Source organism: Onychomys torridus, chromosome 6 (assembly GCF_903995425.1).
Source record: "Onychomys torridus chromosome 6, mOncTor1.1, whole genome shotgun sequence".
NCBI classification, from domain to species: domain Eukaryota; kingdom Metazoa; phylum Chordata; class Mammalia; order Rodentia; family Cricetidae; genus Onychomys; species Onychomys torridus.
Window position 1 is genome coordinate 118,064,080 of NC_050448.1, and position 11,209 is coordinate 118,075,288.

Genomic DNA, 11,209 nt, shown 5'->3' on the forward strand with positions numbered 1-11,209 from the left:
AATTTATTGCCCAGTTGCTAACTTTTGCCACAAAGAAAGCAAACTCCACATGGAGGTTCTTTGATGCCTATCATCTTCTCTAAAGTAGATTGGTGCTGCCAGGAACAGACATATCTCATTGTCATGGAAAAGACTTATATTACTGAAACATCTTAAATGCCATATTCTGTAGATCTCTGAAGTGTTTGAAGAACACTTGCCTACCTAAAATATATCTCTGACCTTGAAAACACACCTAACATGACTACGTTTAATTGTTACAGATGACCAGCTACTAACCTACATTTCTTAATTATCTTAAAACAGTTTGTAATTATAACATTCAATGGCTAGACATTTACATTACATTGTTAAATGAGCCGCATAGGTACAGAATCTTAAACAAGTAGAAACATATGTACAGTATGTTCTAACAAAAAATCTTAAATGTGTATCAATATACAAAAATCCATACCAATGTAAAATATTTAAGACTAATAGTTGCTTTTTTAGTTTAAAAGTAGATTCAATAATATACTCTTTTTATCCTATCATTTCTTTTTATTTTCTTGAGATGGCAATTTATTAAGTTGCTCAGAATATTAAATGCATTCAAGGAGCCAAGCTAAAATTAAATGGTTAGTTCATGAAGACAGAATTAAAAGAAGTATCTTTTGGCTGGTGGCATAAGCCAGTAGTATAGCTAACTACCCGGATGACCCAGTGAAGGAGAAGCGGATGAGATCTACATGAATGGACTGGGTGTGGGGGGAGGTGGAGGGCGAGGAGTGGGAGATGAGAACATAGGGAAATGGGAAGATTGAGCTGGAACAGGGACAGAGTGGGAGGGCAGGGAGGGAGATACCATGATAGATGAGGACATCATGGGAATAGGAAGAGGCAGGGTGTTGGGGAGGCTCTCAGTAGCCTATCATTTTTATATCCTCCCTTTTTCTTTACAGAATGAGATCCCTAAATCTAATCTTTGTTTAGCTTTTTTCCTAATCATTGCCAGTAACAGCTTGTGAACTACTCCACTAAATGATAACAAATATCTATAACCCATTGAATGACCAAAAACCACCCATCCCACCTTTTGGGAATGTGGGTGTTGTGTTCTCTAGATTGCTTCCCATTGTCTGGGGAGGGGGGAAACTGGCATCTCTAGCGGACCCTGAGAAAATTGAGCACATGGTCCAGTCCTGGGAGAGCTGGCTGTATCATTTGTTGCCAGTCTCTGTGTGGTGGGAAAGTGTAGGGCTTCTCTGAAGTCCTGATGGGAGTGGTGCAGGAGGCAGGAACATCTCAGCTAGCCGCCTTGAAACTGTCCTGAGCAGTTTGTAATTCAAAGCTGATCATGGGTGGTGTTTGTCAGCTTACTGCCTGTAATTTCAGCTACTTCAATGGGTGGGTAAAAAGGAAGAAAAAAAGAAAGAAAAAAAAAAAAGCGCAATTGAGACCAATCTAGGGAATGTGGTGGGATCTCATCTTTGACTGTGGCTTATAATAAGTTTTGGTTTTACTCAATCACTGGGTAAGCCTCAGTGAAACATTTCACTATTAGCATAAGAATATGTACTGTATCAAGTTGACAATAGAAAAAACAAATGAATAAACAAACAAACAAATAAATAAAATTTAAAAAAAGAAAAAAATCAATCAATAAAATAATTCTTGCTATGTATGAGTCATAGTTGCTAGAAATACTGCAGCAAGCAAAAGAGACAAAATTAGTACCATCTACAGCTCACATTCCAAAGATGGGAATAAATAGGGCAGCAAACATGAAGGTTAAAGATACAATAGCTGATAAGTGGTAAGGAGAAAAACAGAATAGGGAAGGAAGATAGAAACTGATGTGCCAGGTACCGGAGGACGTTTTAGCAATGTGTTGGCATCCTTCCTAGTAGGAACAAATACAGTACACAACAGCAAAACTAGTACTTGAAAGTCTGGAGTGGTATAGCTATCTCTCCTTTGCCTGGTGAGTAGATATTTCTAATCAGAGTTTGGTTTTCAATTCAATATGACACCAACAGGATGTCTCAACTGCTGTTGCCCAGACCTAGGGAAATGCACCTTCTAGAATACTATAATCAGAGTAAACTGACTGGTCCATTTCTAGGGAACATTTTCACAACAGTAGATGCTTACCATGTGGGTATCCATGTTTGACATAAATATCATCAAAGATCTTCCTGATGGCACTGGTTTTGATAACTAAGAACTGTAAGGAACCATTTTGTCCATCATTGATGGGAGAATTTTGCTCGAGTCTGTTGCTTGAAAAAAAAAAAAAACTGAATAAATGAATGAGATCTGTTTGTGTGAATAAAACATGACCGGATGAAATACAGCACAATAAGGTACATTATAGTATAATATGAATTCATTTTACATTAATTTAAATTATGAAAATTAGACATGAGGTCATGTATAAATATTAATACAATCTTTCTTGTGACTAGGGTTTTAAATTTTTAGTAAATGAGAGCAGCTGTCTACAATGCTTGATGAATTATCTTAAGAAGTTATGCAATCTCTCCTTTAATTCATCTAATGGTCAATTAAATAGAAAAACATAGTTGACTGCCGTCATCCAAAACGTTTGGGATTATACCTAGTTTTGGATTTTTAAAAAAGGTTTTGGAATACGTACATATACATAATGAGGTATCTTTAGGATGGGATCCAAATTTTAAGACATTCTTTAGTTTTATATACACCTTATACACATAACCTGAAGGCAATTTCATATGTTTTAAGTAATTATGTTCATGATATAACAAAGTCCAATGTATAAAAATTTCTAATGGTGCTATACTAATACAGTGGTTCTCAACTTAACACAACCTAATGTTGTGGCCCTTTACTACAGTTCCTCATGTTTTTGTGGTGACCCCCAACCATAAAATTATTTTTGTTGCTACTTCCTATGTAATTTTGCTACTGATATGAATTGTATTGTAAATATCTTCTTTGCAAGCTAAAGGGGCTGCAACCTACAGGTTGAGAACCACTGTACTAATAGGACTTAAAATCACTTGGATTTTGGCAAACGTCAGTACTCAGATATTCAGATTGGGTATGCTTAATCTGTATTTCCATATTAATAAATCAACTCAAAGGGTGTTTCTGTGTTGCCTAGGCTGGCCTCAGACTTGAATTTGTGATTCTCCTACAGAGCAGCCTCCTGAAGTGTTGAAATTGTAGGTTTGCATCCAGCTCTAGGTCCAGTGGTTTTTTTGTTTGTTTGTTGTTATTTTTCAGGTCCCAATAAAAAGTGCCTGGAGGTATGATCTGTCACAGTGCGGTTTAGTTGCTTTAAAGCAAGCCCAAGCTAAATTCTTATTAAGCTGAAGTGCAGCTTGTATCACATGACTCTGGCAAAGTGTCCTGAAAATTTGAAAGACTGTAGCTGGAGTTTAACATAACCTGGAGGAGGAATAGGCATGTTCAGACTGAGTATTTACCAGAGAGCTTCAAAATTAAATTGTGTCATGAGAAGACTGAAGTAGGACAGATGAGTCCAGAGGTGTGCAGGTGTAATAGGAGACTGTACACGGGGAAGCACTAAGAAAAACAGCAGGTAGAGCGAGCTAGCTATAATGGAGAATCCCACCAGTCAATCCACAGTAATGTCTCTTCATTATTATAAAGAACAGTATAGGTAATTGTTTTTATTGCATGTGTAGTGCACATGTGTGGAGGGAGGATTGTGTGTATGTATGTGCTCATGCATGTCTTCTTTGATCATTCTTACCCTTTTTTATTTATTATATTTGTGTTTTGGGTTTCCCCTGTCCTCCCCCCTCCAGCCCACACCCTCACCTTCCCCCCCGCCCCTCCCCCACTCTTACCTTTTGAGACAGGGTCTGTCATTGAACTGGCCAGCCAGCTCCAGGGATCTACTTGTCTCTGTACTCCTGCCCTTAGAGACACATGTGCCTAAGCTGGCTTTTTAACATGAGCTTTGGGGATCTATACTCAGGTCCTCATGCTTACACAACACAGCTGGCTTTTCACTGACTGGGCCATCTCCTAAGCCCTACAGGTAGTGGCATTTTCACTTTGTAAGTATCAAATAAATCAATGTGTATTGGGTGTCTACTATATGCAGATGGATTCCACAAAGGTACAAAGATGCTCCAGCATTCCAGGTATTACTGCAGTTTACTTTCAAACAGCAGAAGGAACAGAATCCGCCTTCGGGGAGTGTTGCTTAGAAAATGTCCTGGGACACTGATTGGCTTTAATCAATAAACTGCACCAGGATGCATATTATTTCCTAACCTAATCATGAAGGCTGCTTCCTGATTTTAAAACTTGATGGCCAAAATTGCAGGCTTCCTACTCCAAGCTTTTATCTTGTTTGGAGTTTCCTGCAAATCTGGGTAACATTGCTTGGGGTCTCTTCATGAATACAGTATCTTATTCCCATTCCCTCCCTCTGGGTCTCAGAAGAACGATTACTGGCTTGAGGAGCTTTAGCAGAAAAAGCTTTTTTGGAGTTTTTCCAGGTCAATTTAGAATACTGTGAGCTGTGCACGGCAGGAATGAAAGGAATGGCATCATAGTCACACCCCTGGTCATTCTTCAACACCTTTGGAGTTTTAAGTTCCTAACAATATGAGTCTATTTGAAACTACGCAGTCATGTAGAATAAAGCTCTTAGTGTGTGGTTTTCATGGCAACAATAGACTAATATTAAAGTGCAGTCTCCCGCTGGAGAGATGGCTCAGTGGTAAAGATCACTTGCTGCTCTTGCAGAGGATCACAGTTTGGTTCCTAACACTCACATTAGGCAGCTCACAACCACCTCTAACTCCAGGTCCAGATGATGCAACAGCCTCTTCTGGCCTCCAAGGGTACTTGGAGTCACCATACACAGGTACACATAATTTAAAATAATAAAACAAATGTGTTGTTGTTGTTGCCTTTTTAAATGCAGTTTTAACAAAGAGGTCAACAGTGGTGGTTTATGCCTGCAATCCTAGCACACAGAAGACAGAGGCAGAAGAATTTCAAGTCTGAGAGGAGATCATCTTGCATGAGTGCAAGAAACCCTGTGACCAAAAAAAAAAAAAAAAAAAAAAAAAATCTGTCCTAAGGGGAACAGGGATAAAGAGTTCCATATCCTCTCCTCTCCCTCAGCTGCTCATCAGAGGACCTGATTAATAAGAAAGATTGTAAGAGCAAATGTTATCTAGACTAAATAAATATACTTAAAACTATTTGGGGGAAGTTATAGTATCATTATTCAAATTCTTCATGGTTTTATTATTATTAAATTGAAGAGTCATTATCTGAGAAAAATACAAACTTCAAGACACAGAAAACAGGCTGGGAGTAATGTGAAACCTTTAGGGTTGCTGTTTTAATCCCAACCATTTAAGGGTCCAAAGAAAACTACTGCTCTATGAACACTGAAGTAAAAAGTGTTTTCATTTCTAGCATCTTCCGTTCTGATTCTGAAGCAGGACATGAGGTTCTCAGTTATGATTCTTAGTTATAAATCCATAGGACTTAAGTCTCTGTGTGATCACAATCACATAGTATCTGGAGAAGCTGTAGGCTTTTCCCAATGAAAATCGGGGTTTATTCTCAAATGGAGAATGAGCCACAAATAAGGTTTCAAACCAATCAATGAACAAAAAGCTGGTAAATTCAATATCACATACACAAGAACACTTAGCTGTGAGATATGAGCCAGGCACTTTTTCAGATAAGGGAGCACTTGATCTGACCAACTCAAGTGCCCTTGTGCGGACAACTGGTAAGTGTATTTTGGATTGCAGCTGCCTGGTAAAATTGAGACCACAAGATTGCTGTGGGCACTGTTTATCAAACCCACTCACTGTTCTTCAACTGTATGGATCTAAATTTTGGTTCGAAGTCTGTATTAGGAGGCACACTGCATGGATTCTGAAGCCTGTTTGCCAGGGTTCTATCCCAGCTCTGCCATTTACAAGGTGCATGACTTCAGGCTAGAGAAGATTTAAGGGGGTGATATTTCTACAGCTTTACATAGTTCCTGGCACAAAGTATTAGGTTGGTTGCTACTATTATTAACCCGATTTCTCTTTTTTTTTCTTCCTCTGCCTCCCTAAATTAAAATAATGCTTCATAATTAAGGAATCAAAAAGCCAATGGACACATCTACAAATATATCATCTGCATTTCCCAAGGTACAGTAATTTTGAAGCCAGACAGAAGGGAAAGTAATGAGACACAGAAAGAGGAAGAAGGCCCTCACTCTAGAATCTGGCCTGCTGTCTGTTCTTCCTCATACAAAAGAGGATGCCTAAGAATGTCCTAACAAATATTAGCCAATCCTTGTTAAAGTGAGATTGTCATTTTAGCCAGGACCACCATCCCAGCACTTCCAAAACAGACATTTCTGTTTCAGTGTTTTTGAAAGTGGCAGCATGAGAGACATGTCATGACCCTTCAGAACAGTATGCCAGAGCTGGCTGTGGTTTGTGACTGGAATCCCAGCACTAAAGAGGCAGAGACAAGAGCATCTCCACAGGTCTGAGGACAGTCTGGACTACATAGTGAGGACTGGGTTCAGCGTGGGTTATTTAATAAGACCTTGACTCAAAAATAAAATAATAAAACAGGGTGTCATGACACACATCTTTAATACCAGCACTCAAGAGACAGAGGCAGGAGGATCTCTGTGAGTTTGAGGCCAGCCTAGTCTTCATAGCAAGTTTCAGGGCAGGCAGAGCTACACAGAGAAAACCTGTCTTGAAAAAAATAAAATAATAAAAATAAACTGAAAATAAACATAAAGACATTAGTTTAAAAATTAATATGACTTCTTGCATATTAATTTACAAAAAATTTACTTCTCACCAGAAATTGTAGTCAAAGCTGGTCTAAGTCACTGATTCTTAGGTGATAAAACTCAAATGTGTGTGTGTGTTCTTAAACTCAAGATCAGAAATAAAATCTGAACATGAGGACGCTGATGAGAAAACCTTAAACATTGCTAGTGCCACACTAACAAACAAACCCTTGCAAGGATGTGACAAGCAGAAGATCTGGAAGGTGGGCCAAGAAACATCACCGGTTGCTCTGCCTTCCCCTTCTAGGGTTTCGGTTTCCTTAATTGTTAGCTGTCTACTGTGAACCCACTGGGTTTTTCTAATCCTCCAAGTACTCCCAGTTGCCCTCTTCCCTATCATCCACCACCTATGGTGCTTTCTGTGAAAACACTACTGTGGGTCTTTTTCCCAGGTACACTTGTCACAACTAAAATGGGTTATGACATTTCTGGAACTCTCTAATTCTTTTGTTTTTGTTTTTCTTTTTCAAGACAGGGTTTCTCTGTGTAACAGCCTTGGCTGGCCTGGAACTCATCCTGTAGACCAGGCTGGCCTCCAACTCACAGAGATCTGCCAGCCTCTGCCTCCTGAGTTCTGTGATTAAAGGCATGCGCAACCACTGCCTGGCAAACTCTCCCAATTCTTAAGGGGAAAAAACTTCCCACAGGAGCATAGTCAAGTTTTCAATTTGGAATTAAACAATGACAGATTGAGGTGGTGATAATCATGCTCTTCCATTCCCCACACAGATTTTACTTTCTATGTTCCTGTCTCTCACACTTTTTAAAATAAAGTTACTTTCATACAATATATTCTGATCATGGTCTCTCCTCATTCACCTCCCCAATCCTCCCCACCCTTCCAACTCCAAGCCTTCTTTTTCAATCTTTTAAGAAAAGAAACAGCCTGGTGTGGTAGTCCATACCTTTGATCCCATCATTTGGGAGTCAAATAGAATCTCTTCAGTTCAAGGCCAGCTTAGTCTATATAATAGGTTCAAGAACAGCCAGAGCTACATAATAGAGAAAACTTGTTTCAAAGAGAAAGACAGAGAGGAAAAAAAGAAATAAGCGAATAAAAAAAAAAAGGCAAACAAAGCTGGGCAGTGGTGGCGCACCCCTTTAATCCCACCACTCGGGAGGCAGAGCCAGGTGGATCTCTGTGAATTCGAGGCCAGCCTGCTCTGCAGAGTGAGATCTAGGACAGGCTCCAAAGCTATACAGTGAAACCCTGTCTCGAAACACACACACACACACACACACACACACACACACACACACACACACGGGAAACAAACAATCTGTTGTGGAATATTAATTTAAGATGTGTTACATTTGTTTATGCTGTGGGACATTTGTTTAATGATGCAAAGATGTGTTGCATTCTTTTATTTTGCATTTGTTTAACTATGTGAAGCTGTGTTACTTTGCCTGTCTAAAACACCTGATGGTCTAATAAAGAGCTGAATGGCCAATAGGTAGGCAGGAAAAAGGATAGATGGGGCTGGAGGGCAGAGAAAATATACAGGAGGAGAAATCTGGGGAGAAAAGATCAGGAGCAAGAAGAGAAGGAGAGGAGGATATCAGGGCCAGACCACCCAGCCACAGAGCAAGCCAAAGTAAGAGTGAAAGTAAGATGTACGAAACTAGAGAGGAAAAAGTTCAAATGCAAAAGTAGATGAGATAATTTAAGAAAAGCTGGCAAGAAACAAGCCAAGCTAAGGCTCAGCATTTATAAGAAAGAATAAAACTCCATGTAGTTAATTTGGGAGCTGGGTGTCGGGCCTCCCCTCCCCCAAAGAACAAAACAAAATCCACAACTACAACAAACTAACAAAAAGAAAAAATAAAAAAGATTACAAGAAACACCTATCCAGGCGTGCACACATATACACACACCTGAAAACTTAAAATTAGAAACCATACAAACAAAAGACTGGTAAGGGTTAAAAAAAAAAAAAAAAAAAGCCCAAACAAAGCAGTATAAGACCAAAAAAAGAAAAATCTCTAAAACTACAAAACTACCTTTGGGTTGCTTTTGTTCTGTTGCATCTAGGGGGTGTGGGGGAAGATGCCCTTAGGTGTGGTTCATACTTCCTTTTTTAGTTAAGTTTTTGAAATAGTGTCTATGGCCTATCCAGAATTACCCCACATTGTGTAAAACAGTGTTTTCTTAGGCTGTGCCTTACCCCAGGATACTCAATTTTACAAACAGCTTTAGACTCCACTTTGATGGAAGAGAATGACTACAGCCCCTGGGTGGATCTGCAAACTACCATGCAGCACAGAATGATAAATCACTTATTCTTGGGAGTATAAAAGGAGCTCCTCTAGCCGGGTGGCGGCGCACGCCTTTAATCCCAGTACTTGGGAGGCAGAGCCAGGCAGATCTCTGGGAGTTCAAGGCCAGCCTGGTCTACAGAGCAAGATCCAGGACAGGCACCAAAACTACACAGAGAAACCCTGCCTTAAAAAAACAAAACAACAACAAAAAAAAGGAGCTACTCTAAAGTGTGGGGGTAAATTGAGACTCTAGGGTTACATGGCTGTATTAAAATCATATCTGGGAAGCAGGCCCGAGAACTTACCAGACACACTAGGCCCAAGAAAGGGTGTAACTCCCTCATCTGAACCCTATAAAGAGACAGACACCTGGCAGTGTGATATCCTGGACACACCAACCTATCATCCGATACCTGGTGTATAAGTCAAGGACTTCTAAGCAGAGGACTTCCTGATTACTCTTTTCAGCTCAGCTCCCTGTCTAGCCTCTGTTGGGCTGCCTGCTCATTCATCTTTCACCTCTCTGGACCTGGACCCTCCATCTCCCACTCTCAGATCCCAGTTTAGCCTCCACCTTGCATCTGAAACTCTTCAGCGTCACACCCAAGCTCTGACTCTAGCAGCCCCAGCTTCGGCTGCCTCAAGTTGCTGGTCTGTTTTGTTATCAATGGAACCTTTCTCTCAGACCACTTCCTTTGCCTTTCAAACTCTGTTGCAGCCTCTTTAACTTGTGCTATTCTGGAAGGCACACATCTGCATCTAGATAGACAGATGGATAGACAGGTACAAGTGCCCTGTGCTGTGCGACAGGATAGTTAACATTAGCAGTTAGGGTTGGAATAAAAGAACCTGCATTGCCTCCGCCTGATTACCAAAGTAGGTGGCTTATATGACAAAGTACCACCATTGAACCCACTGAGCCTTGCTAATCTACTGTTATTCAATACATTCTCACACTGTGGAAAGAAACCAGGCGCTGGAGTCACTCTCTTCCCTCAAAATGGAGTCAAAGGCTGTGTGTAAAACAGTCTCCTGGAGCAAAGTTCTCTGGGCATGAAGCGCTTACAAAAGACAGGCTTTCCTGTAGCCCAGGCTAGCCTCAAATTCGTTAGGTATCCAAACATGACCTTGAACTCCTCCTTTTCCTGTCTCCATCTTCCAAGTGGTGATGTTACGGATTTGCACTGTCACACCTGTGTTCTGCGGTACTGGGGATTGAACCCAGGCCTTCCCACCTTCTAGACAAGCCATCCAACAACTGGTCTGCAACCCCAGCACCTCTTGCTCTTTAAAGGGAGCTAGTAGCTTCTCTTCTGTTCAAGGGAACAATGACTACTTAGTAGTATTTGATTTCCATTGACAAATGAAGTGTTTACTGACATCTGAGTTTTCATCCCAGTGGGAGATGCCTCTCTTGCAGGTACTTTAATTCTGACTGTGTCGGGTGGTTCATTCACAAGAAAGTAGCATTATTGCCTTTGTGAAGGTAAGGGGGCAGGAACTGAGACAGGTTCTCACTCTGCAGCCCACCTGGCCTGGACCCCTGGACCTCCCGCCTCTGCCTCCTAAGTGCTAGGATGACAAGGATGAGCCATAAGACCTGCTTTATAATTTCCATTTTGATGCTAGTTCAACTGACTAATCAATCTAGGCCCTTGTCCAGTTGTTAGTTGTTTTATTACATTTTCTGTTCTTAGCTTTCAGTCCAATGTCCAACGATCATGGGGAAAGACAGACAACACGGATCATGACAGGGTCAGACTCTGCTTCCTTCCCAGCATATACAGCAGTCAAGGGCGCTACTGGCTCTCCTGTCAATTCTACAAGAGTTTTCGAGGCAAATATGCTCTGTCCCTACACGGTTGAAGAAACGGGCCTGTAGGAATTCGAAGCTTGTTGGTCGATGACAGAATTTGAATTGATTCCTGAAGACAAAAGCTAATTTCTTTTTATTCCGAATTCAGACAGGGAAAATTAACTTGAAAGTAAAGGAGCGGTTTGAGGTGAGGGCTTTGCCAATTTCAGTCAGCCTGAATTCCTTTGTGGGTTGTTTCATCTATTTAATCTATCTTTTTATTTATCTATCATTTATTTATATTTATGGTGTTTTGTTTG